The sequence below is a fragment of the Thalia democratica genome, chromosome 3 (genome assembly GCF_965202585.1).
Source record: "Thalia democratica chromosome 3, ktThaDemo2.hap1.1, whole genome shotgun sequence".
NCBI lineage: Eukaryota > Metazoa > Chordata > Thaliacea > Salpida > Salpidae > Thalia > Thalia democratica.
The window spans coordinates 3,955,376-3,970,228 of NC_139167.1; the positions used below are offsets into that span (position 1 = coordinate 3,955,376).

Consider the following 14,853-nt stretch of genomic DNA (forward strand, 5'->3'; position numbering starts at 1 on the left):
AGAAGTTCTACATCGGCTTATGCTCCACTCAATTCAGATTTCGGTATGCCAACCATAAAAAATCCTTTAAAGGTGGTGTATACGAAAATGAAACTGAGCTTTTGAAGTATGTTTGCGGCCTTAAGCGCAAAAACATTGATTTTAAATTAACTTGGGAGGTGATAAAAAGAGCACAGCCAATAGCAGATGGTAACAACCCTGTTTGTAGGCTGTGCTTAAAAGAATCAACAGCCGTTATGTATGCGTTAAAAAAGGAAGGTTGTTTAAATAAGAGGAGCGAATTTATATCGTTTTGTCGACATATAAAAAAGCTTCTCTTAAAACACAACAAACTTTGAAGCATTTTATAGTCAATTAACTGTTGTTTTCGTTGATTTTATTTGTTTGAGTAGTTAGAAGGTAGATCGATTTTTGTACTGAATATTTGTAATGTACAATATTACGTCATACTGTTTTTCGTTTTTTTGCATAACTTTTGTATCTTTGTATAGTACAGTGCTTTTTATTTTGAATTTAACTGGCTGATGATTAAAGCTTTATGAAAAATTAAAGCTTTATGAAACATATGTTCCAGAATTTTTAAAATCGCCATTTCAATAAATTATATATATGTATATATATATGCTATGTATATACGAAATAAAACAAAAATTGCAATTTATATGAAATAGAAAGGATAATTCTAATAGATAGATAAAAATTTTTTGACAATTATAAAATAGTTTGTCTTTAAACTATTTCAATTTAAGTTTAACTTAATTTAACTTGAACATTTTTAGGTAATGAATAAATAATAAAAAATATTGTGTGAATATTGTGAAATGATTTAATTTTTTAGGAAAAACTCAAGCAGGGGAAACTTGAGCAAGAGCAAATCGATCAAGATCAACTCGAACAGGGGCAACTCGAGCAGGAACAACTAAACGAGGAAAAAACGAGCAGGAGCAACTCGAGCAGAAAAATCTCGAGCTGGGGCAGCCTCGTTTTATAAGTTAATTGGATGATATTTTTGTTTTTTAATTTTAGTTAGACTAGTCATAAAATTAAGTTAGTAAACTGCAGAAACTTACATGGACATAAATAAAAATAAAAGTAGCTACAGTTGTTAAGAAAGGGTGATAATTTACATGGGTATAAGAAACGTGTTTTGATTTAATTTTTTAATATTATATTTATTGATTAATCAAACAAATATGTTCAAATTTTTTTTGTAAGAAATTTGATCTTTCCTATATTACCTTTATGATTTAATTCTCAATGTTCCAAACTAGGAGATTTTTTAATTTGACAATGTCAATGTGCAGCACCCCCTAACAAAAAAACCACGCGACGCCACTGTTGTGCAGTAATATTAATAGTTTTAATATAATAATGTATTAGTTAATATTTATTAATATTTTTGACCAAGTACTTTTTGTATAACCGTGTTGTAACGGTTGTTAAATAATTCCGCGTGTTCCGGATCCTTGGACTATCAAGATTGCAGCATTGAGATTTTTGACTGAATATATTTGCTTACGTGTAACATTTTTTGACAAATTTTTCTTAGTGACGTCACAAAACGCATTTGGCGGTAGCTTTATTATATGAGAGAAGAGAATTTTTTTAAAAAGAATAGAATAAAATATATAGGAGACTAAAAACAATTTTTACAATGTTTGAATTATTTTTTGAACTTTGTAGCTTTGTTATTTAAGATATAAAAAAAATTGATAAAAGAGAAGAAAATGCATAATAGACTATTTAAAAAAGTTTAATTTATTTTTAGTATTTATTAAATATTTGAAAAGGTTTTCATTTTTTTATTAAATAAAATAAACAATAGTGTAATAGACTTCAAACATGTTTTTAGGAATCTAATTTGATTTTATTCTTACTTTAGAAAACTTCAAAAAAAAAGTCAGAATAATCAAAAAAAAAAAAAAAATGATTCAAATTTTTTTTCTCTAAAGTTTGTTAGCAATGTATTTTTATACAACGTACATTTTAAACATACGCATGTATATAGTACCAAACAGAACAATCAAATTTTATATTAAATTTTTTTTAATCTACATACTAAATTTTATATTTAAAACAAAATAGTTGATTTAATTTACATACTGAAATTGAAACACTGAACACTGAATAAAAGTTTGTATGTTTTAACTTAAATTTGTATGTTTTTAGCTTTGTAGAAAAAATTGAAAATTCGAACTGGTAACCTCTTAATTCATGCTTTAATTAAATTCTGTAGTAGTTTAGATATTAAAGTCTTTTTTAACCATAAACTAATTTATTTTGTACTAAATACTTTTACTTTTGTCATAATTTCTCTGATTGTAATATTTTATTGAAAAATAAATTAAATCACAAATTTATATATGAAAAGTTGACAAAAATCTAAAATGTAGTAAAACTAGTTTTTTTAGTTATTTTTTTTTAATATTTCTAATTTTAACTTCAGCATTTGTTTATTTATTTTTTGTATAATACAGCCAGGGTTGAACTATTCCTTTTGAATATTTTAGGTAGATTAAATTTGGTTGGTAAATATAAATAACGATATACGCTTTGTTTAGGCGTTTTTAAAATCAAAACAGAAATTATTTTTCTATAAATTGTTTGAAAAAAATTTAAAGATAATTGAATATCGTAAGGATTTATTTATTTTTAAAGGGTTTTGTTTTCAACCACTTAATCAAAGTCTTTATTATAAGAAATTAAAACTTTACTAAATGATTGCAAAAGTTTGAAATTTGTTTTTTTGCATTCAGTATCTGTTTGTGTGTTTTTGATAATTTTTTTTATTTAAAATAATACCAACATTAATATATGGAATTAAAATATATTGAATGAAAACAATACCATTATAAATATTTTCTTATGAACTTATGCTTTAAAAATTTTTCAAACATTATAGCTAACTTATAAAAAAGCAAAAATTTTATTATTAAAGCTATAGTTATATTAATTTCTTAAACATTAAACCCATTTCGATTAAAATTAATAAAGATTAAGTTTTAATTTAAAAATTACAACTTTTTTTAACGACTGTGTACGAACTATATTATGTAAAGTTACTATAACTGTTGTCAATTTAGCTTTAAAAAATTAAAATGAGTACCAAAATTTTAACGACTATCGTGTTTAAACTCTACTAACTAAACAAACTTCATATACTATGTAAGTATACTAACATAACACATTATAACTTAAAAACCAAAAATTAAAACATTAAATTTCATCAATATTAATTTAAACAACGGCCAAATGTTAATGTAAAAGTGTCATAAGTTTAATTTTAATATTTCATATTATACACAACGTTTAAGACCATAGTAACAAATTTGGCTCTGAGTACATAGATAAAAACTACTGAGGCGTAACATTATAAATTAAAATAAACAAATGTTAGTCAATGTACTTAAAAAAGTTTTCTTCATGCATTTTAGAAATCTTTGTTAGGGTTAAACTAAAATCAGGAAACACCACAAAGAAGTAAAACTAAAAAGTTGTAAAAAATTTTTATCAAAAGTTTAACGAGAAATATTTAAATTAAGTTCAATTAGGGTTGAAATAAAAGAGTTTAAAAACAAAATTTTTTTAATATTTTCATTTAAAATTTTTTTCAACTTGTTTTAAATTTGATTACAAAAAATGTCCTTCGCACCGGAGTTATACTGGCGACCAATGAATTTTCAATATTCATCTACAGTCCACTGCTCTACCAACTGAGCTTTCGAAGGAAAAAATATTGAATATTTTTTTTCTTTTTTAAAGTGTCACATGACGTCATAATTATCAAAATAATAAAACGTTTACATCTCTTTCTTGTTTGTGGTAGTAAAATATTAAAAGTACAAAAGTTAAATATCATCAAAATTACTAACTTGTTATTATTCTTAAAATAATTTTAGTAAATCAATTTAAAATAAAACAATTGTAAGTAGTTTTTTCTGCTTACTACTTAGTTTTTGGTATTTTCTAATTGCCTAAAAACTTAAAGATTAAGTTTATAAACACTGTTAAAAAAGTGATTTTTGACAGTTTAAATCTATTAAAAAAAGCTTAAACACTTTCTTAATATAAGATAAAATTCTATACCCAATAGATTCGTGCTTCTATATAGATTCATATAAAAGTATGAAATTAAATAAAATATTTACAACTTTTTAATAAATGTTTAAACTTCTGAACTAATTTTTTAAAGCAGTAATAAAACTATATGTTTGTTTTCTTTAAATCACTCACTGATATATACATACTTTAATTAAGTCCAAATTAAAACAACATTTATGTTATTTTTTTTAAATCTATAACTTTATATAAGTTATTTTATAAGGAAAATCGTTGAAAAAGTTGGTTCTTATTTTTTTATTTAAAACAAAATTAGCAAAAAAAAATTATCAACTTAAAAAGTTTAAATAAATTGACCACTTAGAGGTATATAAATTACGTTATTCAAATTTTTATTTTCGTTTGAAGTTAAAAAAAATTAAAACTCCCTAAGTTTATATAACACTAAAATAAGTATTTCGTTTGTTTAAATAAGTATATTTTTTAAATTCTATGTATTTTTTTAACATGTTTCTACACATTTTTTATCATAAAAGTCTTATGAACAAATAGACAAGTTTTTATTATTTCCGTTGGAAAGCTTAATTTTTTCTAATTTATATAAAAAAATAATTAAATTACAGCCGTGGATAAAGTAATAAAAAGTTGTTTTTGTATGCCGCTTAATTTATCTATTAAATTAAAAAGTTTTTTTAGCTCAATGGTTATTTATTTAGAACATGTTTAAGCTATTAAACTGATTTTTCATAAAAATGATAAATTCTCAAAGTTGATTTTAGCTAAAATTAAAATTAACTAAGTTAAAATTGAGCCATTATGATTTATCACATGTTTTCCCAAAGTGGGCGTTATCGCCCCCTTGGGGTTGATTTTAGTAATTCGGGGGGCGATAATTAGGAAGGGGGCGAAAGGGTGGGCGATAACTAGTAAGGGGGCGAAAAGGAGGCGATTTTTAAATTTTGGGCTGTCATAAAATCTTTACTTTTTATATTGCTATTTTGCTAATTGCTAATAAATATTTGACCCCAGGTAGAACTTAAACAAAAAAAAATTATTTTCTTTATGTAAAATATAGAGAAAAAAAATCAAGTACTTATGACTCCTACTTTTAAGTAAATTACATATGTTCATTCATATATTTTCTTATTTAACAATTACATAGATCATAGACGATCGGAATCCCTCTAACCATTTTATAACCTGACATGTATGTTATTTAGGATCATAAATGGTTAGTAAAAATCTATGCTATATGTTATTAAATTTCTAGATAAACTAGCAACCCTGTATACTTTTATTTTTATTGGAAATATCATGAAACGATAGTTATTTCACCTCATGATGTTTCCAATTGTTTTTTGAAAAGTCACTAAGTTAGACTAAAAAATAAAACTATACAGGGTTGCCGATTTACCTAGAAACCTGGAAAAACCTGGAATTTGACAATTTAGGAAAAAAAAAACCTAAAAAATCTAAAATTTTTAACAATTTCAACATACTATATAGTAAAACTTTGATTTAACACAAAAAAGCTATCATATAGATAAAAATATGAATCTCTTCGAGTCAGATATTTTTGAAGTAAACGACTTACAGGAAACCTTCTCAGACTTACAAACTGACCTTGAACTTTAAGTAAATTTTTCAAAGAACGATATGAAAGCTTTTGGACTCAACAAAAACTAAGGCAAAAGTATCCAATCATGTGAGAGGAATTTAGACTGTTGTTTATAGTTTTTCCTTCTAGCTATGTTGTTGAGAAAGCTTTTAGTTCAGTTATCAACATCTAGAGCAAAAGATCTAATCTAGTAATTTGTAAAGGAGACTTATTTTACTGATTGAGAATCAGATTGGAAAAACTTACAAGCAGTCATGAACCTCATCACTCACATTATATTATACTTCAGTAGCAGACATTATTTTATGAAAGTTTTTTTTATTTTATCTGATCGTTTATAACACTTCTTATTTAACCTGGTTTCTATTGTATATAAGTAGTCTTTTTGTAATAAAAATTTTATTAAGTTATTTATTCTACAACAGGTTTGCATAATGCCTAATAAATATTAATTACGGTAGACTTCCTCTTGAGTTCGCACATTTTACCCAAAAAAAAGTGCAAACTTATATTTTCTAAAATTTAACTTAAATAAAGTCTATTACTAACTAAGTATTAATAAAGCAAAAAATACATAATATTTAATAGCTTATATAGATCTTTTTTTAAATCAATGTTTGTCTTATGTTTTAGTTGATTTCATGTTTATGCATAACGTTATTGCATATAATATATTTAAATTTATCATTTTGTAAAAAAAGATGGCAATAATTTTTGAGTTTGCACTTTTTGATTTTGTTCAAAAAGAGAACTCAAGCGGAAGTCTACTGTATTTATTAAATGGTTTATGTTTTAAATCTGATAATAGTTTTATTTTTATCTGGTTAATTTTGTAGTATATATTTGTCGTTTTACATTACACTAAAAGTTTTTATAGCATAGTGATTAAAGTATTTGGTTGAAAGAAATTTATTTGACATATTTTTGTTATTACTTGTTTAATCTGTATAAATAAAAAATCTTGATAACCATTAAAGTTTTTATTTCAAAATTTATTTTTGTTTTAAAAGAGTATAGATTTGAGGTCTCTGTTTGAAATGACTTTAAATTTTTCATTTAAAAGATGCTGAAACTCAATTTTATTTTTAACTTGATTTATTATTGTTAAAAAATCTATATATTAAGGAATTTTAAACTATTAATACAACTGTTTATTATTATATCTTAACTTTTAATATATTAGCAATTAGATTGTGTTGTTTATTTTAATAGTTCAACACTAGCTTTTAGTTTTCCACTATTTTCTTCTGGTAAATTATTATAGCCTAATAACCAGAGAAAAAACTAATTTAAACAGTATTAAATAGGCCATCAAAAAGACTGCTACAGGTACAAAACAACATTTTAACCTATATAAAAGATTTTTTTAATCGATTACTTTCTGTTCACAGAATTAACTTGTAAAATTTTGATTTTATTTTTTTAATTTATATTAAGAAAAAAGAAATTGTTAAAATTAAGGTTTAGTTTCCTAAAGGTTTTTCCAAGTCAAATACTATTTAATGGTATTCTACTACAAAACATATAGTTAAAAAAGTTTGAAATTAAGTTTTTAACTTTACAACTAACTTGCTTATAATATATCTTAGTATTGAAATTAATAATTTTACTGCATTAACTGAAGCTGTTGAAGAAACCACTTTTCATGTGAGATAATCAACCAGTCGGTCAAAATTCCTTAAAACTAGATCAGAAATTATGTTTTAATATTCATTTTATTATATGTAAAATAAAATGTTTATTATTTTGTAGTTTTTTAATCTCTGGTATAGTAGTTTTAAAATTTGCCTATTTATAAAATAACTTAAGTATTTTGTGCAGCTTAAATAAATTACTTAGTATTAGCTTCTAAGTGTCCAAAAATCGTTATATGAGAGATTATTATAATGTCAGGTTTAAGTTAAGATTTCAGATGGGTAACGTACGGAAAAGATCCAATCAAATTTCGACCCGCTAAGTAACTTGAAAACTACTTATGCAAAATAAACAAAGTTTAATCTTTTGATACTTAATATTTTGAAATACGCTTTCAATTTGGTTTTCAGTTCACAATAGTATTTCCTAGATCACAATTATACTAAAACATTTATTACAATTTTGCTCGAGTTTTTTAATTTTCATATAAGTTATTTTTTTTAAATTATGCACCCCGCAGTTCAATTTTTTTAACGAGTTGAAACTAGAAAATATTTTTTAGTAAATATGAATTGCTGACTACAAACGTTTTCCACCACTACCCAAAAAGTTTTATTAGTTTCAAAACAATTCATATCTAAACAGGATTGATTACAGATTACACAAGGCTTTTTAATAATTAAGTATTTTAATACACTTTACTGGGCTTATAAGAAAACAAATGTAACTTATTTTCTCAAGCCCTGTAGACTACTTTGAACACAGCCAAAAAGTGCGTGCATAAGAAGTACCAGACTAAATTACATTTCGAACACAACTTTTTCGACTCAAAAGTTTGTACTCAAGAGAAATACTACTTTGTTAAATCGTGGGGGGCGATTATTTTTTAAATTTCTGAAAAGGGGGTGAATTAGAAAATGAGTTTAGGAAACCCTGATTTATCATTTGAGTAAAAGCTTCAAAATGATTTAATATTTTATTTGAAAAACACAGGTTTAAATTAGAGTATATATATGTATATATGCTTAGTATTTACGAAATAACACAAAATAGAAGTTTAATTAATATAGAAAGGATAATTTCTATAGATAGTTAGATAATAATAACAGGAAAGTCATAGAGCTATTATGACGTCATAGTAGAATGAGCAGTTTATAAATGCAATAATAAGCATTCTCTCAGAGCCTTCGATAGCTCAGTTGGTAGAGCGGTGGACTGTAGCTGAACGTTAGAAATCCATAGGTCGCTGGTTCGAATCCGGCTCGAAGGACATTTTTAGTTAAGATACCTATAATTACATAGGCTAAAAAAAAACATTTTAGCTCTTTCAAACCAGTGGTGCTGTTAAAGTCAAATTAAAACAAATCAGGCACATGTTTAAATAAAATAGTTTATAGTTTCTATATTATAAAACTACCAGCTAACTTGAACAATTAGCTAAGCTGTTCTAATTAATAACTTAACACATTTTTTAAATCCTAGATTTTGATTATAATTTAAAAATTATTTAAAGACTATACCACAAAAACTATTAATTAAAATAGTATACTAAATCAAACAAGTAGGTATCTGATTTAAAAACTAGTTTTATTATCTTAAATGAATTACATCAACTTTTTATTTAAAAAATTCTTAACTCAAACGGTCCAACAAGTCGAGTTGTAGTTTCCAATTTTTATTTACAAAAACAACGTTGCAATACTTATCTTTCTATACGCATAAAAATTAGTTAATGTTTTAAATATTTTATATACATAAAAAACAGCATTTACAAAAGGAAAGATAGGCTATAACATAAATTTTTTGAAGGAAATTTAATTATTAATAGCATGTACAAAATTAAAGTTTGTACACTAGAAACAGCAAAGATTTGAAAAAATTGCAAACTAGAGTAAATTAGCTAATTTAAATATTTAATCAATGTAAAAATTTTAAATATTCAATTTTACACTTGCCTTAACAAAAAACTGTGAACTTCTTATAACTTGGAGAAGCTAACAATATCACTAACAGTGTAAAATTAACAAGTTTTTGAGTTTTTTTAACTTCTATAACTTTATGTTGAGCTCTTAATACACAATAGATATTCCAAGTTTTTTTTTTTCAATTTATTTCACTGATGTCCACAATCTCGTATGCATTTTCTTCATTTGGATTTTCCGTGTTGTTACTTCTCTTTGCAATTGTTTCAGACCTGATAAAAGATTTTCCTTCTAAAGCAAAAGGCTCTTTATCTTTAGGTTTCTTACGATACTCCCGTTGCCTTCTTAAATGACTAGAAAAAAATTATTTTTATAATTATCTTGCGAAGTAAAATTTGGAAAATGTTTATATTTTATATATACCTGTTTTTATCTAAGATTATTTTTTTTTTGATTCTCAAGTTTTGGTTTTATTTTTAGATTAATTTTCATAAAAATTTTATGTGCTTATAACAAGTTTTATTATAGATAGAAATAAAATTAATTTTGTTAAAATAACAGATATGTGTTCAATTTTTAATTACGTTTAAATTTTAATAGAGTATTCAAATAGTTTTTATGATGTTACAATAACCCTCCGCAATAGTAGCATAGAACACAAATGATGACAATCACAATAATCGTAATTACTCCAACAATAACCAAAACGTGTGTATCGACTGCAACATGTTGTAAATTTTCATCCGACAAGGTTGTAGCAATGTTTTCTGAAATTGTAAAACTGACGTAAATAACTTACTGCATTAAACTTTAAAAAATAAAACTCATTCTAATTATGTTGATCCTAATTTTACTTATTTTTAAACTGCTGTAAAAGTTATTATTAATATCAGATTTTTCGACTTTACAATCGTCAAAGTTTGAAATTTTTTTTAACGTTAGCCTAATGCAGGGCAATACCGCCCTAAAATAAATTTGACCATTAGGGGCATTAACTTGTATTAATTGTTAATTGATATCTTAAAAATGGGAACTATATTTCAAATACCTTTCGTTTATGAGAATGATTTTAGTAAACCCTGGTCTAGAGTAAAACTAACAAAACTAACTGCTAATGAGAGTTAAATTTTATGCAAAAATGACAAGGTTTAAATAAATATTAAAATAAAAACTTTGAAAACATAACCTCACCTATATTGAATACAGTGGAAATGTTTTGGGTAGTTTGATATATTTTATCATTTCTTTGTTGACTAAGAGCTACAGATAAGCAAAAAGCTTGTAACAAAAGGATTATAAGCATTTTATTTAATTAATATTAAAATTCTGAAGAGTAAATAATTCAGTGTCGTTTCTAAAAGAGTATTAAAGCATAAAAATTTTTCAAGTATACGAATGATAGCTAACAATATAATTACAACAATTATATTAAGACTTTAATTATTTTCTAAAAACTTTGACTGTTTAATTTAGTAGATAGTTTTATAATATTAGGTTATCTAAATTTAGTTTGTTTAAAAATATATACATTATAAAAACGTTTTTAAGTTGTACTAACTTTTACTATTTTCTATAAAAATAGTTACTTTAATAAATAGAAAAATATTAAAAATAATGAATAAAATGTTATATAGTAGTTTTCTTTGATCATATAGTTCAATAAAATTAAGCTTTTAGTCTATTAAAATTAAACATAATTTATTTCAATTAAGCAAAACACTTTAAAATTTAAATAGCAAAATTATTTGCTTTATTTATTCAATATTATAAATTTTTCCTTAGTTATAAAATAAAAGCTTGAACTAACAACTAACAAAAAAATCCAACTAAAAAGTAAAAAAACAACCATATATAACAGTTTGTATTTAAAAATATGCAAAAAAATACAAACATATGCTTTAAATTCCAAAACTATAAACTTTATGAAATAAATTTCATTATAGATAAAACAAGGAAATTAAAACTTAACCAAAATTAAACATTATCAGTGTAAGTAAATACTTTATTGAAATATTTAATGACCACAAATAAAATACAATATACTTAAATGCGGAAATGTATATTTGTTAAAAAGTCAGAACAAATACCAGTTATTTAAACATTTAGCTTAAATTATTGAGTATTTCCCGTGCAATTTCGTAAAAATTGAAACAAAATTAAACATATATTTTTTTGAACGTTTAAACTTTTACAATAGAACAGAAATCAGCTATGCATAACGTGAATAGAAGGATAAAAACAATAGAAGTAGTTATGTACAGAAAAAACAGGTAAAACTATATTTTAATCCAGTTTGTTGTTTATTTCTTATGTTAAACACAGTGTTGCAATAATTAAAACAAAAAACAATAAACAAAATCAAAGTAAGTAAAAATAGTTTTAGCTTTGATTCTCAGTTCTTTATCTGCTTCGGTTTCTTGAACTGCCGACTCTCCTTTTTTTACTCTTTTGTTTATAGTAGATTTCCATTTATTCAAGCTTTTCAAATACTTATCCAGTTAAAAACACTTGGTTTAGCACTTTTATAAAGAAAAATTTATATAAAAAATCCTTCGAGCCGGAGTCGAACCAGCCACTTATAGATTGCTAAATTTCGGCTACAGTCCACCGCTCTACCAACTGAGCTATCGAAGGCGCTGTTAGAAAGGACTTTATTGCGTTTATAAAACTTTTGATCATCACGACGTCATAAAAACCTATATTTAGTTTAAATGTTTTAATCCTAGAGGTTAATTAATGGTTTGTTGAAGATTTTGCTTGTTCGCTTTTGCAATATGCGTGTCTTAAATCTTATTTAGTGTCTTTAAAGCACTTGAAATAAGCACGATTTTAACTTTATACAGTTTATAAGTCTATAACTATAAAAGTAAGTTAAAACTTATTAGTTTTTAATTTTGTTTTCTTAAATTTGTATACTTTATAAATATTTTTTTCAAGTATGTATATAGAGTTTATACATGTATATAATTTCAATAAAAAATTCGGTTTGTTTGATGCACTTGAATTCCTATCAAACTGTTTTATTACAATATAAACTGGCTTCTAAAATTGCTTTCCTGTTCATACTTGCTACACAAAAATAAACTTATATTTAGGCTACATATCATTTACGAATTAGTTTAAAATTTAAAGATTTACAATCGCTAAGCGTTACCATAGCTTTTAAGTCGTAGATTCTATGAACTTTTTCATTCTTTATAATTAATAATATAGATATATAAATCCTTATTTGTAGACTTGATAAACCGTTACCTTTATATTTTCATAAGTTTAAATTCTAAATCAATAGTAAACATATTTAAGTTAAGAATAAAACAAAACAGATAGTGTTATAGGAAAAAGATATAAAGAGCCATCTTAAGAAGTAAGTACATTTGGTCATATGAAGCCATTACGTAAATTTTAAGTTTTCTTTATTTTAAAATGCAAACTGTATAAGAAACATTGCTTATCATTAAGTATATGTCATTATTTGTTATAATAAAATTATTCTCAAATTCAATTTTCTTTCGAAGCTGTGTAAAAATGGCAGTTTTATTTATTAACTTTTTACAATTTATTTAAAGCTTAAACGCAATAAACACATAAAAAGATGTTTGAAAATAAAGCAATGATTAATACATTTTTTAGCGTTAATATTTAAGGTTAATACATTCAGCTAGGTAAAAATATATATATATAATTTGTACTTTTTATAAATATAATACTTGATGATAATTTTAATCCCTGAAACTTTTATTTTGTTTTTAATTACTACTTTTACGAAATAAACCTACACAACTAATTTGTCTTTAATTTTTAGTTAGATTTATTCTATCAAAACATTTTTTAAACAATTTTTTTTTTCATACATATAATATGAACTTTATTTTTCAAATTATTTCGCATATAAACTATACAACGTTTTGTATATCCGTCTTACAAAAACCTCAAAATTCGATTTCGACTCATCAACTAGTGCATTAAATTTAGTCGAATATCTTTTAAACATCAAAAAAAGAAACAAACTTTGTAAAAGCTCTTTAGTCTTACACTTTTCTTCTTTTTAATTAAAAATAAATATTCTCATCTCTCTTATTACAAAGCTACCGCCAAAAGCGTTTAGTGACGTCACGAAGTAAATTTTGTGAAAAAGTGATTCTTGTAAGCGAATATGTTCAGCCCGAGAACTTATACTTGCCATCACAGAATTGTTGTTTTATTATTATTTAAAAACCGTTACAACACGGTTAAACATCATTTATTCGAAAGTATTATATTAAGATTAACTGTATCCATAAATTCAGGATGTTACTGGATCTGTTCAAAAATATTAATAACTAATACATTATTTTTAAATCAAAATATAAATGTTACTGCACAATGAAGCATATATGAAGCACAACTAATACAATATCACGGATTATATCAAGACATATTAATTAAATACACTATTTTGTTCTATACATTTTTAACAAACTAATGGTTTTTATTTTTTCATAGTCATTTAATTTATATTGTGGTACAAAAAATTGTGCTTTGATAAGTACTTAAAAATTCTGTGCACAAAAAATACTAGTTTTCAAATTTTACTTAGTTTAACTTGTTTTTATTTAAAAATGATATAATAAAATTGTTTTAACAACAATAGTAAATCATAGTTTTATGATATTTAACTGTTGTACTTTTAATAGTTTTTAACAACAAATAAAATAAAAAGTTGTAAATGAAATATTAAAAACATATGATTATCTGATTACTATGACGTCATATTACACTTGATAAACAAATTAATTAGCATTTCTTCAGCGCATTCGATAGCTCAGTTGGTAGAGCGGTGAACTGTAACAGAAGTTAGAAATTCATAGGTCGCTGGTTCGACTCCGGCTCGAAGGACTCCTTTTGAAATTGAATTTACAACGTGTTAATGTAATTTACATCGAAAAGTACCTAAAATTTTTTTGATAACTTTAAAATAGTTTGTCTTTAAACTATTTCAATTTAAGTTTAACTTAATTTAACTTGAACATTTTTAGGTAATGAATAAATAATAAAAAATATTGTGTGAATATTGTGAAATGATTTAATTTTTTAGGAAAAACTCAAGCAGGGGAAACTTGAGCAAGAGCAAATCGATCAAGATCAACTCGAACAGGGGCAACTCGAGCAGGAACAACTAAACGAGGAAAAAACGAGCAAGAGCAACTCGAGCAGAAAAAACTCGAGCTGGGGCAGCCTCGTTCTAAAAGTTACTTGGTTGATATTTTTGTTTTTTAATTTTAGTTAGACAAGTCATAAAATTAAGTTAGTAAATTGCAGAAACTTATATGGACATAAATAAAAATAAAAGTAGCTACAGTTGTTAAGAAAGGGTGATAATTTACATTGGTATAAGAAACGTGTTTTGATTTAATTTTTTAATATTATATCTATTGATTAATCAAACAAATATGTTCAAATTTTTTTTGTAAGAAATTTGATCTTTCCTATATTACCTTTATGATTTAAATCTCAATGTTCCAAACTAGGGGATTTGTTAATTTGACAATGTCAATGTGCAGCACCCCTAACAAAAAAACCACGCGACGCAACTGTTGTGCAGTAATATTAATAGTTTTAATATAATAATGTATTAGTTAA

General features: G+C 24.4%; 3 non-coding genes across 3 annotated transcripts; 2 read left to right on the forward strand and 1 right to left on the reverse strand.

Moving 5' to 3' along the window:
- Window positions 1–8,496: 8,496 nt before the first annotated feature.
- On the forward strand, window positions 8,497–8,582 carry Trnay-gua (transfer RNA tyrosine (anticodon GUA)). The gene is given in 2 exon segments: window positions 8,497–8,533; window positions 8,547–8,582. It is a non-coding gene; the product is annotated as a tRNA-Tyr (tRNA).
- Window positions 8,583–11,782: 3,200 nt separating this feature from the next.
- On the reverse strand, window positions 11,783–11,868 carry Trnay-gua (transfer RNA tyrosine (anticodon GUA)). Its single transcript is given in 2 exon segments — window positions 11,783–11,818; window positions 11,832–11,868. It is a non-coding gene; the product is annotated as a tRNA-Tyr (tRNA).
- A 2,156-nt stretch (window positions 11,869–14,024) lies between these two features.
- Window positions 14,025–14,109, forward strand: Trnay-gua (transfer RNA tyrosine (anticodon GUA)). Its single transcript is given in 2 exon segments — window positions 14,025–14,061; window positions 14,074–14,109. It is a non-coding gene; the product is annotated as a tRNA-Tyr (tRNA).
- The last annotated feature ends 744 nt before the right edge of the window (window positions 14,110–14,853 follow it).